The 11908-nt window shown below is 37.5% G+C and overlaps 1 long non-coding RNA gene across 1 annotated transcript in view; it reads left to right on the forward strand.

Moving 5' to 3' along the window:
• Positions 1–9388, forward strand: part of LOC116725295 (uncharacterized) — a 48700-nt gene extending 39312 nt beyond the window's left edge. Inside the window, exons 2-3 of the long non-coding RNA XR_004340374.1 lie at positions 2143–2260; positions 8862–9388. This is a non-coding gene — a long non-coding RNA (uncharacterized LOC116725295). The remainder of the gene's footprint in view (positions 1–2142; positions 2261–8861) is intronic.
• Positions 9389–11908: the final 2520 nt, after the last annotated feature.

The raw sequence follows: 11908 nt of genomic DNA on the forward strand, positions 1-11908 counted from the left end.
CAATAAAAAAAAACAAAAGACAAAGGACGTTTCAAATTAGATTCACAGTCTCTGTGGGCACAGTGTAAAATTGCTTTCACCTCCTCTGTGTTAAGCGGCAGACCAGGTCATTAGTGCAATTCCACTGTGGCAGTATTTTGCTGCAAATCAACTTATAAACTGTGGAAATTAGCAAATGAGTGTGGGAAAGCTGAGTCTGCATGAGGACATCAAAGATTGTCTGAAACACATTATAATGAAAGTGAAATCCACCCTTGAGGGAGAAAAAAATAGATCTTTTTTATTTGTTTAAATTTTAACTACAGTTAGACTAATCTCAAACACGTGGAATGGTCTGTGTATCGGGTTGTTTTGACATGTAAAAAAAAAAAGACGACACAAATTAAAGTCTAGCATGTCATTCGTCGGTATCATCAATCAAAGGGGTAAAAAGGTTCAAATATACAACAGCACTGACATGTGAACCTAGATGTTGACATTGCTCAGATACATTAGGCCCCAAAACAAACCATTGCTTGGGAAATCATCTGTTAACGACATGCTTTTGGTCAGAAGGTTTTTGTGTATTCAGTGTCTTATGCTGCTCCGCTGTTCAATTCACTGAAGTCTGTCATTACTCCTAACTATTCTGCAAAGAAACAGATGTAGTATTTATTTGCACCAGTTCACTACATTTGGGCATTGTTTTGTGATAAACGTTATTCCTTTTGCCATCAATTTAGACTGGATATTTTCATAAAGGAGAGCAGCTGTCAGTTAATCAGCCAACAGTAACTGTCACAAACTGAAAACATAACAGCATTTAGCTCAATGAACAAATCTCTGAGCAACACAGCTTGCTTTATCACCTCTTGTTATCCAAAGTCATCAAACTTTCTGTGCCATGTTTATCTTACTAAGGATAATGATAAATAAATAAGTCTCAAGGGAGTAACCAGGCTGTTAATTTAAATTATTTTAAATGGTTCTTGAGTCCTCAGTGGATCTTTTTTGTTTATTTGTTTTTTGTAGCCACGAAGTAGGCCCTGCCCTACTGAAATTTAACCCCATGCATAGGGGCTTGGCAGTTTGTCACAATTATCCTAAAGTTTCCTTTAAAAAAAAGTTCTGACTGATCGTGAATCTGACAGGAAGGGGAGGGGGGTCACATTGGTGAGCCCTTTATCAACCCATCAGCACCACTACATGACATGGGAAGACAGCCAGACATTCTTCACACAGGAGATCCGCTTCTTAGCTCAGCCTGTGTTTAAGTGGGTCCTCTGCCACTTCACTGCTGCTGATAGTAAGCCATTAGGCTGCCAGACGTGACTCTGCTGCCTGGAGGAAGGATGAGGTGAAGACGATAAACAAATCCAGCAATGATAAACTTCTTATACTCAAGAGCACATCATTCCATTTATTGTTCCTCTTTGACACGATCTATTCATCTAAGAGCCGTAGAAGCTATAATCATCTGTAAACCAGTAATACGAAGGTCTTCAGTTGGTTAAAGAGGTGGTGTTTTATCGTTCAGATTCTATGGTTAATGATAGTCAGAGCTTCATTCAGATATACTGATGACTGGGACAAGAGAATCTTGCTATGTACATTGTATTTTCCATTTATGAAATAAAATACTAAGAGAGATCTTTTGCTATGTAATTAGTTTTATTGCCACACCATGTCGTCTTACCAAAGGGATTCCTACTACAAAATGCTTGCAGACAACAACCAGTGGTGCACATGTCAGTTTAACGGCCAGAAACAGATGTATGTTCTTCATTGAGGTGAACCAACCTCAATGAAGAACAATATGAAATAACCTCAATCTGAAAGGTTAATCCTTTTCTATCCCATTATGAAAACCTAATACTTGTTAATAAATTAATCAGAAGCTTTCTTTATATTTCTCAGGATCCCAATTTTTCTAAAATCAGCACTTTAAAATTTAGAAGAACTGAATCACTAAAATGAAAAGCACGTCTAATTTTTCATTAACTAAGACAAGCAAACAAAAGTGCAAAATGAATCTACAAACTATGAACCAAACAGAAATGTAAACTATCAAATGAATATTCAAAATAACACAAACTAAATTGCATAAAATCTGAAATTACAGTTTTTTGGGGATTTTTTTTTTTATAACCGTGTCCTGTCCAGATGTCCAAACTAGCTGCACCAACAACCCCTGGATACAGCAGTGAATGGAGGAGGAAACCACAGAGCCTGGCCAACCACCCAGCCAAACCCCATCCAGGATACAACACTTGTCAGCCAGGTACCTGATCCACCGCACCAGGCCAAAAACAACCTACCAGCCACCTCGTCTCCCAGGACAGTAGGCCAGCCCCAGGTCAGGGGCCAGAGCAACAGGGAGAAGTGGCAGAGGAAGGCCAAAGAACGGCTACCCCCACCAATCACAGACCAGGGGGCATCCAATCATGTCAGTAGCTCACCATCCCCTCACATTTGATTTGAGACAATAAAACATTTTCTGAAGCATTTTTTTTGAAAACATGCATATTCACAGAGCTTACAAATGTAAGTATAGTGATTAATTGTGATTAAGCACAGAGCTAGAGTGTGATTAATCTGATAAAAAAATGCATCGACTGACAGCACTATTCAAAATATAATATCTCTATATACCATTTGTATGTAATCTTTTAAAGAGGAAGAGAGATTGTCTTTTTTTTTTCCTTTCTCATATGTGTTTATTCCACATGCATTCACAGATAAAGTTGAGAATATCTACACCACTGCCCACTAGACATCAGCTCTTTATGTGCGAGACAGCGAGGAGAGGATGCATAAACCAGAAATAAGACCAACACAAGAAAGACTTCATGCTTTTTTCAGTTCTTCTTCTGTTGTTTGATAGAATGAAAACTACAAAGAAAATAGATGCTTAGATAATTCATCCAGCAGCATACAAATGAACTACTTCAAAATGTTGTGTGCGTATTCTGATTCTTCTGGAACCCTGATCACACAATAAACAAGAACTAGAAAATGAGAGGTGTACGTCTGTCTACAGTGGTATTTGGTCAAGCAGCCAGTCCGTCAGAGTGGGCTATAACTGTGGATCAGGGTTCAATTCAATTCAGTTTATCTCAATTCCGCAACACGTGTAACAAGGAAACAAAATTGTTCCAGTTTACATCCAGAAATATTATGTACTCAATACAATCAATTCATATGAAGAAATGCAAAGGCAATATAGCCATCCTCCCATTGTCACTTCCTACTTATTCTTGTAGGGTCGTGGAGTGGAAGTCAAATCTCTGAGTTTGGTTTGACGTCACACCAAACTCAGCAATCCAGTTAACATAGTTAGAGAAGTCAGGATTTCATCATGTCTACTCACTACAAAGATCTCATAGACGAGTGTACTGATTGCCCACATTTTTAGAGACAAATTCCTACATTTCCCACAATCTGAATGGATACTAGCAAGTTTGGAGGTAGTTGAACACGTAGCCCCATTTCTTATCCATCAGAGCAGCCACTGCATAACTGTCAGTGCTGTACAGACGGTGGAAGTTGTGCTATGTGTCCTTGTGACTGGGCTGACTCAATGACATTCACTCAACAACACTCCCAACAACTCTGAGCACTGCTTTGCATACAGAACAATTCGATGTGAACATTGTGCCCAGGCAAACTTTTTCCTGAGCAAGTCAGTATGTCACCAAATATGGGTATGCAGCCAAGTAGTAAATGACTTTTGAGTGGACGACCACTTTGAGTCTGCATTGATGCCACCTTAAGTCTGGACCTCTGAGAATTCAAATGTACTCGAGTATGTTGGGGGCAACATAAAACTGCTACTGTGCATGTCACTCAACAGGTTGAGGCTAGCTTACTAAAGTGCCACAAACCTTGGGTCATGAGACGTTGAGTAGTTAAAGTGTTTCCTCTTCCAGATCACAGTTCAGTCAAATTAACAACTTTCTATTGGGCATATTTTCTAATAATATCCATCACATGTCTATCACAATAGATATCATCATTGCTTTATTGCCCAGTGTTACGTCCCGCCAACGTCACCTTGGCTCGTTCTTATTTTTTTATACCGATTACGGGAGAGAAAGGGCGATAATGATTTACACAAAAAGGAACAACGTAAAGAAAAGAAAACTGGGCACCTGACGGATCACACAGTGTGGCGGGGGCTTACCTTAGATGTCCGATCAGTAGATCATATTCCTTGACCAGCTGGCATCCATTGAGAAGGGCGAGCCCTCGCGATCCCTCATTCATCAGCCGCTCCGTTTAATTGTTTCGTTTTGTTTTCTTTGTCTTTAAATAGATATATAGTTTTTTCTCTTTTCCTAAAAACCGCACCTCTGGTGATTTCGTCGGTGGTTGACCTTGGCAGGCCTGTAACTCCCCGTTGCTAAAATGCTTTAGCGTCCAGCCGGTTTTCCCAAAACAAATCCAAACAAACTTCATCCCGGCCAAAACTTCCGACGCTCCCCTCTGGGTGGATCCGTCCCGAGGTGAAGGTACTCTTTTTTTCGTCCAGAGCCTTCCCGCACCGTATTTTTAATTAATTTTTCTTCGCCCAAAACTCCGCTGCTGCGGCAGCTTCGTACACGCCACCATCACTCATTCATCTCAGGTGCGCCACCAGCCCAGCTAAAACACCTGGGATGGCTGTGCCCCGCCCCCACCAGTGAACCGTCAAAGGTGCCAACAATAAAAACAAAAATAAACAATCAGGAGGCGGAAGCAAAGTGTGAGCATGTAACACCAACCTTACATTCCATAAGTATACATTATTTTTAATTTGTTCAGTTTAGAGTTGTGGGTGCTACATGTAATATTAACTTTAGATGTTCTCTTACAAGTGTGTCTTGTAAAATAAACATGTTTCCACCACAGTTTACTTTTGTTGATGCAAAGAGTGGCCATAGTGAAAGGCAAAGTCTGCCTTACAAAATGTGACTGGGGTGGGGTGGTGGTTGGAGTTGCTTCCACTTTCCAAGTGGGAAGTTCAACTTGCAATACATTTTTCTAACTAGAAAGTCAGAATTTCCCACGTCTGAATACACATGGAACGCACCAAGAAAGCACAAAAGCCCCGTGATGAAGAATGAAGTCCATTACCAATTGATCTGTGAAAAAATTAGGCTTACCAGCTGATTACTGATATACAGATCATAATTATCTGGGGGAAAAAAGATGCACACAACATGAACATTAACTTTTTGAAAAATCTTTTTTTTTTCACCGTATTTACATTGTTTTTACGCTTAAATCAACTTATGTAAATTAATATGTATTGTATACCCTTTTACTGCAAATTGTGAATCTTTTTACAGTTAACTCTTGAAGAATTAAATTATCGTATGAATAACAGCTGCACAGGTTTTGTACAGCATTGGGGGTATAATAGTAATCCCTACCTATCACATTGATTGTTTTAAATGAGGCTTCATGACAATGTGGAACAGTTAAGAAACAAAGATAGTCAAAAGTTAATAGATGTTTTCTAAGTCCGTTCACTGATGATAGCATTCAGTTTCTATTTTCCGTTTTGGAAACTTTATAAAACATTATTTTACTTAATAAAATGCTGAATCTGAATGCTTTAGAAGGAGGTCAACTGTAGAGTCAAGTTTTCCACATCAAAGATTTCTGAACCTATTTCACATCAGTATTTTTGGAGGTAATTAGGTAAATCTTATTTTTTTTCTGTCAAAAGGCAAAGAAAAACACCAGCCAACCTAAAACTAAGTCATTAATTGTTGTCAAAAGCATAGATGACCATCTACTCAAAATTAAAACAATAATTACTTACATATCACGTAACGTCCTGGAATATCAGCAGATCAGACCATGTGTCTTAATTTATCCAGGTCTTTTTCCAGGTCATGTTAATAGATAATGCTTGTATTGTTTTACATATGATTGAGGTCAATGTAGCAGAGGAAAATAAAAGAAAAAAGCATACAATATTTTTGTCACTTTTTTAATGTAATACACCACTGGAAGCTTTGTGGCTGGCTGTGATTTGAGCACGTTGTATTTCAACATAGTGTTTCTACCCTCCATGGGTGCAGTTTAAAGAAAATAATGTCTTGAACCCATCTTTTTTGTTTTGACAACTAATCAATATTCCTTTTCAGGTTTTTTGGGGTTTTTTTTTTACTGGACTGGTAGCAGTTCAGTTTGAAGGCTCAGTTGAAGCATTCAGAAAATGCCCATTTTGTTTGCTTAACCATTTGGGAAGTAGTTGTGTGTATGCGCTTGTGTGAGTGAAAGAGCTGTTTGCTACTGTGATTGGTCTGGATCGGTTTACACAAAGGACTAGAAGATTTCTGGTTCAGGAAACAATGAAGTTTAGAAAGCTGCCACAAAGATAAATGTGCCAGCACAGTCAACCACAGCTAATGTGGTGTATGGCAGCCAAGTGTCACAACAAGATCAAATTTGGTAAACTGAGAAAAGCCACACCAAGCCATTAGATTAAGCAACCTTTTCAACCTTTTCCAAACCCAACATCTTTTTTCTGGCCCCACTTAGCCACCTTCCTGTCATTTCTCTGATGCTCTGTTGCAGTTCCACCTTCATCCTGTGTTCTGCCTTTTTCACACTTTTCTGTCACTGAGGTAATTATGGCTCGAGCAGTGGGAGAGATTTGGTGCTGGAGGGCTAGGCATTGACCAGCTCTTTGATTTGTGAGGCTCTCCCCTTTCTCCATCTATGATTTCTAGGTCACCTGGCAGAAATCTGAAAATGACAGAAATGTGGGTAGCTCATAAGAAATCAAACAAGTAAAAACTGCTTTACAGCTTCCCAGTTGTTCCTGCAGGAAAATCAATGTTTTCCTTAACACTAAAGCAAAATGGTCTGGCTTTTGTGCAGCAGTAAATGCAGAACTTGTGCTGTTAATGATAAAACAGACAATATCTATTCTTGACCACTGTTGAATTCAGTTCACTTGTATCAGACCGATTCATGACAAATGTTATTTCAAGGCATTTCACAGGTTAAATTTGTACCCAGTTTACTCAAAATTCTGTTAATCTAATTAATTTTATTACAGTCAAAGGAACCATTTCTGATCTACATTCATGCACCCCAATTCAATTAAAATGATCACAGACTATAGTCAAATTCGACTAATCGGTTGGTAAAAAGTTATCTGTTAAAGGAAGCCCAGTCATTTGCAATGATTTGTTGACTCAAGCAATCTCTCATTTTGAACACAAAAGTGTTCACGGTGGAGGCAAGCTACTCCTTTTAACAAGAAGAAACCTCCAGCAGAACAAAGCTCAATAAGGGAGAATCTAAATTACAGGCTCGGGGATTGAAATGGGGAACAGAGAAAAATATAGACACATTGAGTCAGGACTTCTTTCAATTAGAAATAAAAAATAGTTAATAGTAGCGATAACTTTTTCAAAGGTTTTCTCAGGTAACGATACAGCTACAGCATGTAAAAACTGATCTAAGAGTGCTTTCTGCAGAAAAGAAGACTCAGAGCACACTGTTGGTGGCATCAATAGTTCAGTGAAGAACTCCATGTAGGAAAAACAATCCATGAAACACATATGCACTGAGTACTTTCTACAGGACAGAAAAACAAAGAGAGTACATGGTAGCAGTTGATATATCATTGGCTTCCTCCGTGGAAGAAGCATAGCTAAACAGATGAGCACTGAGTCAAAATACAGTAATTTCTACAAGAATGGAAGCCAAAGAGACTACATGAAGTAAACAACAGCAATAGCTCTATCTGACTCTGTCCAAAGAATAAATGCAGATAAACACATAAGCAATGTGCAAGGAATGCTTTCAAAGAGAAAGGAAATCAAAGAAAGTAGTCAGTGTTAATGACACCAATAGCTCTGCCAAAGACTTTACCCAGGAGAAGGAAAGAACTACAGACAAAAGTAATAAGCTGGGAGTACTTTCTGTAGAAGAGAAAATCAAAAAGAGCACAAACGTTAACTGCAACAATGGCTGTAACAATGACAGAGAAGAGAAATGCAGCTAAAAACAGGAAGACTGAATCAGGACTATGGCAAAGAAAAAACAAAGGCATTACAAAAGGGCAATAAGAACAAAAGTTATGCCAGTGATGACACCCAGGAAAGATACAAGGCCAAGCAAAGAAAAACAAAGCTGAGTCTTTTCTTCAAAAAGATAATTTGTTATAACCATTCCTTGATAAAAAAAAAAACAAAACACAATACTCCCAATAAATACTAACAGTCACCTGGAGGCATGATGGTGAATTTATTTATGGGTATTGTTTAATCTCATTGTGATATCATGACATATGGGGAAGTTAAATCATACATTAGAGAGTATTTGCATTGATGGCATTGGAGGAGAGAAAATCACAAGATTAAGAGCTTACTCATCTGTATGATTAGTTTACCGACCTCCAGGAGTAAGAGAAATACACTTTTTGTTCATTGAATATAGTGAAAAAGTTATTTTTTCATAAACATTTTTTATGCTTTTGTAAAATGCGGGTAATCGTCTTTTATTTCTAAAGTTCCCCTTTTAGCTTCCGTTATGAATTTGACCCAATACTTTTAAGTCAGAGTGGGTAACCATCAGGAGAAGAAGTAAGAATTTGATCTGCTTTGCCTCCTGGTTTGCTGTTTTTGCTAAGCTAAGCCACAAAGATAAATACCAAGCTGTAGACACATTGCCTTTGCTATCTTTAAAATTTGTAAAGTCTTAGCTGCCAGCAAAGTGCAAGCAATGTTCTGTTGTTTTCTACAAAAGCAAGCACAAAATGTTTAAAGTATTTTCTCCTTCTTTCTCTTTTGCTTTCTTTCCCTCTTTCTTTTAACTTTATTTCCTTCTTTTTCTCTCTCTCTTTCTTTCCTTCTTCTTTTCTTTCTTTCTTTCAGTGAGAATTCATCAGGTTTTTCCAGTTCAGTTGCCAAGGAGAGACCCAGAAGAGAGACATTGAACAACATATCTCAAACACTAACTGTTGCTGTCAGACACCAGACTTCAGTGATTAAGCACAGAATTAGCCTAATTAATTGTTTTGCTGCCGTCTATTATATACATGCCTATATACTTTACAGTACTATTAAAGTGGTGTATTCTATTATAGTAGTCAATTGAGTTTGTACCCATATTCACTCATAAGTTATAGCATACCACAGTAACTGTATTTAAAAAAAGAAATTCGTTTTATTTAAATTAATGTGCCTTGTGGCATTGATGCCACAAATTTACCTGCACTATGGAAATTGAGTATAGCAGTGAAAGTAATATTAACATAACTCTGGATATATATTTCATGTGTTTGGGTAAATTTTGAAAGCCTTTGACATCTGTGTCCTTCTCTCCTTCACTCTGTGCTGGCAGATATTTCATCTTGATTTAATTTTGAAATTTGTGTTCTCAATAAAATATTTTTAACTTACTGGTTTGTTTATTGTTTGCTTCAGATGCTTTACATTCAGTGATTACTGTAAGGTGTTGCTTAGAAATGCGATACTCCAGTAGCATGATACTCCAGTAATATAATATCCTAGTATGGCCATTTTTTTAGGAACAAGTAATCTAATGTGTTATTATTTCTCAATCGGTAATCAAATTAAAGTAACCTATCTGTGCCACAGTGCAGTACTACATTTTACCAGATGGCAGTATGGAGGTACAGCGCACGGCTTTGTAGAGCAAGTGCTCTTATTGTCTAATTGCGAAACTACTGCAGAGTCTATTCTGCAGTATAGCAGTGACGCAAGCAGTTTACACAGTAAATTTCACAGTGCGGCACATGTCCACACTGCCATCCATCAAAATAAATACAAAGCAGCTAGCAACACAATGTAAGCCAACAAAGCAGGAGAGAGAGAGGTGCACGTTTCTAGCTGGTAATACCATCACTATTTTGGGTTTGTGTCAGTGAAAGATGACAATATTAAGGCTTGCTGTACACTCTGTACTGGTGACAAGGTTTTATCTAGCTTCAAAAACACTACGTCAAATTTGAAGAAGCACTTTGAGTCGCAGTACAGCTCATGCACTCTTAAAGAGAAAGTTCCACTGGTACAAATCAGAGATATGTGACTAATATAGGAGCTTCCACAACACCTTAACAACAAAAGCTGGACTTCTGTGCAAAACAAGTAAGTGATTTTCTTTCTCTTTTCTTTAAATAATAAGTATCTATTTTCTGTTATGTCAAGAAAGATGATTTTCATTTAAGATCTTATAAAAACGCATATTTTCTTAAGGAATCAATTTTGAAGTTATACTTGAAATGTAATTGTTGACTTTACTGTTAAAATGCACTTCCAATAAAGTGAGTATTGGCAAGACCAGTTGTCATTTTCAGATTGAGGCAGTGGGGGGGCTGCGCATTACATCCAGCTGCTGGATTCATGATCATTAACATTGTGCAAGCTCAAGCCAAACAAAACTAGCACTAATTTCACTTCACGGGTTAAAACTGAATTCATTCATGCTCAGAATTAACATTTAAATATTCTGAAATGAATTCCCTCTCTCAGCATGAGCCAGTTGTTATTCATTCATTTTTAAATGAAATAAAGCCTTTAAAAACCTAGATGTCAATGATTTTTAGTGACACTGTCACAGCAATACTATGTCTTACCGCCATGTCAAATGCTACAATTGCCGTTTCAAGGTCAGGTTCTTTGAGTCTAAACACTGCATATGTCTTGAAGTGTGCACTTTGAGCAACATTTAACTGCCTTAGTAATCAAATTGTAAGCACTTATTAAGCTATGCGTGATTGGCGATCTTTCCCATCATATTTTCCAACATTGAAATCAACATCTCATTTACAAACTTTTATGCTGTAGCTTTTAGAGCAGTGTTAAACAGCAGATGTATTCTGTCCAATTATGTTAATTTCAAATATTTGTGTGCCTAATAATTGTTTACACTTCAAATATAAGGATAAGAAACCAAACCACCAATCTAAAAATCCTACACATTTCTATTGCTTTTTCTTCAGTTGCTTTTTCACATCTTGTTAATGGTACTCTAGCTCAATATGTGCTCTTCCTGCTATGCTCAAGTTCAAGCATATGCTCCTTTGGAAATCATACAGATTTTATAATGTAGGGCTTTCTATTGCTTCACAGATATGAAATAAAAATGAAGCCAAATTAATTTTAATCTAAACTTGTCAGAAAATAATAATTTCTCACATTTATTTTTCCTCCATCTCTAAAATACATATTATTAAATCAAATAATCAACCCTCTCTTCAACATTTATGACGTTGGTTCAGCTGCTTACTTTTCATCTTCCAGCGCTATGACGTTTATCAACGAGATTTCTCTCCATCTCTGTGACTTGGTGGATGTGTGATGGATCGTTCTGCTTAATTTCTATATCCAGTTTCACCTCCCATTTCTCTTTCATATTTAGGCAGAGTACTTATTAAGGTTTAATAATACTGAAATTATGCCTGTATAACTTCACTTTTAAGCTTTGATTAGGATTTGGATCACACCATTCACCTCCTTGGAGGGATTTGATCAGATTTCTTTCTATAATAGTCTCTTAACTGAAAAAAAACTGTAAAAGTCCCCCCATAATTTTTTTGTGGGAAACTGTAAAACCTACATTCTTTTCTCTCTGGACTTTTACACTATTATTCTCTGCCTTTTCCCAGTGCTCCTTGTGCTAACTTAGAAACAACCAATGAGAGGCCTGGAGGCGTGTCTTAACGCTTCTTAATCACAATCTGTGTGTCGCTGCTCATCCCCTTTTTTCTCCCCCTTGCTCTCTGGTACTACTACAGCTATTTCCCGTCAGCAGATCCTGTTGTGAATGCTCAGGCTAATTAGCATAGCCACCAATGATGCAGGATTAACAATTTTTCTGTAACGTTAAATTGCTTCTATGAGCATATTTAGCAGATATGTTGACAGTGTTAAGACCCTCCTTCTGGCTCTCATTGGTT

The sequence above is a fragment of the Xiphophorus hellerii genome, chromosome 9 (genome assembly GCF_003331165.1).
Source record: "Xiphophorus hellerii strain 12219 chromosome 9, Xiphophorus_hellerii-4.1, whole genome shotgun sequence".
In the NCBI taxonomy this organism is placed as follows: Eukaryota; Metazoa; Chordata; class Actinopteri; order Cyprinodontiformes; family Poeciliidae; genus Xiphophorus; species Xiphophorus hellerii.